We start from the raw sequence: 2,571 nt of genomic DNA on the forward strand, positions 1-2,571 counted from the left end.
ATATATATATATATATATATATATATATATATGTGCTTTTTCCCCTGATTTAAAGAGGTAAGACAATAAGAAGATGCAATAAGATGATTTATGTTTAAAATAAGAAAAAAGCTACTTAATTATTCAATATCGAATATATTTTTTTACTTTAATAGCAGAAATACTTGTTAATTGAGCAGATCTACTCTAAATGAGAACATATTGACTTCTTTTAAGAACTGTTCATTTTTAGATTAGTCTTTGCATTGTAGGGGAGTGGAGGCCTAGTGGTTAGGGCGTAGAGCTTGGAATCCTGAGGTTCTGAGTTCGAGCCCCACTCCCACAGACTGCCACTCTGGCTCTCTGAGCAAGCCCTTAACCCCACACTACTTCCGGGGGGCCCATGATGGCAGCCCACTGCTCTCCAAGGGGATGGGTTAAATACAGAGGTACATTTCTCCAATGTGAGATAACAATATAAAAGATAGATAACAATATAAAATCTATTTCTTATGATAACTTTGATAGAAGGAACTATTACTGATTCTTCCCTTGTACCAACTTATTATTTTGTTTTTGGAATCTACATTGATTGATTGATTGATTGACTTTATTTATAAACTCTGGTCAGCTTTAGGATAGGATTCATCTGTTAGATGAAGAGTCTGCAACTTTGGCGCTGTGGTTCACTCATTATAGGAAACAATATGCTCTCGCTTGCTTCTTTTTGCATGTGTCTGTTATTCTTTTGTTCTCTGCCCCCGTAAAAAAACCACTGGCCCCACCATGACCCCCACCCAGTAGATTTCATCTATAAGCACACCGACACTTTAATTCACAAACCAGAGAGTTAAAAAGAAAAGGAAAATAAAAAAAAAGGAAAACCTAATCTACAATATTAAATATCCAGTTTAATTCTTTTTTGCACTATTGTTTTGCATCTCTTTCAGAAACCTCTTGAACAAATTTTGCTCATTTTTGAAAGCAGGAAAAGAAGGAGGGCATTTTACAAACCCACTTGTATATACCGGTATGTAGTATTTTGTTGGAATAATTATAACATTGACAACACTGGAAAAAAACTGAAATACGAAATTTCTTCTTAAAATAAGGGTTTTTGTTCTTGGATTGAGGAGGTAAAAGACACGTTTTGCCAATAAAACAAGACAATTTACATTTAAAATAAGAAATCCCAATTGCATTGTCTTATTTCAAGTGCATATTATCTAATTTTAAGAGGAAAAATATTCATTCCACTGGTAAACTGTCTCATTTACCTACTCAAATTAAGGGTAAATACACTTAATTTAAGACATTATTACTTATTTGTAGATTGTTTTTTCCAGCACATAAAATTCTATATTATTTATTTTTTTTTTTTTTAGGAATAAGCTGAACTGTATATCTTGAAATGAGAAAAACAAACATATATCTATGGATTTGAAAGACAAGAAGACTGAAGTAAAATGTTTAAAGGTATAATTTTGAATTCCTTTAAGGGAATATATGTTTTCCATTACTTTAAAATTTATTTTTTTTTAATATATTTAGAAGGAATTAGACTTTATAAATATTTTGTAATAATTTTAGTTGTTGTTGTTTGATCAACATTTCAAAAGATAAGATTCTTCTTTGCTTTACTTGGGTAAAATAAACTCAGTTATTGAATTGAAAATGTATCATCACTTTTTTAAACAAAAATGTCCATAACCATTAATTTGAATCTTATTGGAGTTGTGATGTAGGATAAATTACTGTTAACCAACTAAACAAAAGCGTTAGGAATATTCTGTATTACTATCTTGTAATTTGTTGTTAAAATCCTCCATGTTGCCTTTATCGTCTAATAAGTACTAAATATAACAAATTTGTTTTTTCATAAATATAAATGTCCTTCCACTCAAAATGACTTGTGTTAAAACATAATTTTACTCTGTTGATGAAAGGAAGATAACCAAAGATGTAATTTAGAAAAAGCAAAATCACTTTTAAAACCTTTTAAAATAAAAATGTACTGCAGGTATTACAAACCAAATAAGATCAAACCTTTAATGAACTGGAGACATCTACTGTAATTTTTAATGTTTCATTCATTATGTTGAAACGATTAGCCTTAATAAAGAAAGGACAGGCAGAAGCAGGCTAGCCTTAAACACAAAGGGCAGTAAAAGAAAAAAGGAGACATCAATCAGAGATACAACTAGATTTTTATAATTTAGGTCAGGGGTCTTCCAACATTTTCAACGCCAAGGACCTCTAGATGGAGCAGGGAACCCCTAATTATATATATTGTATGAAATTGTGTTATTATCAAACTGGTCCTATAGTCACTCTATTATAGATGGACTAATTTAATGAAAGTAATTTCTCCCTGGGATTATTAAAGTATTTCTGATTCTGATTCCTGGTTGATGGGACAGGTGTTGTGAATGAAACGGTGCCCAGCTTGAAAGAGCTCCTGTGTGTCGCTGAATGTGTGCATTGATGACTGAAAGACATCTTCTGCCTCCATTTATCTGTTTACTACAGTGTGTTGAATTCATTTTAACGTGGATTTAAAGACATTTCAATTAGTGGAAAAAATTGCAGGGG

This window comes from Cyprinodon variegatus, unplaced genomic scaffold (genome assembly GCF_000732505.1).
Source record: "Cyprinodon variegatus isolate N-32 unplaced genomic scaffold, C_variegatus-1.0 Scaffold142, whole genome shotgun sequence".
Classification (NCBI taxonomy): domain Eukaryota; kingdom Metazoa; phylum Chordata; class Actinopteri; order Cyprinodontiformes; family Cyprinodontidae; genus Cyprinodon; species Cyprinodon variegatus.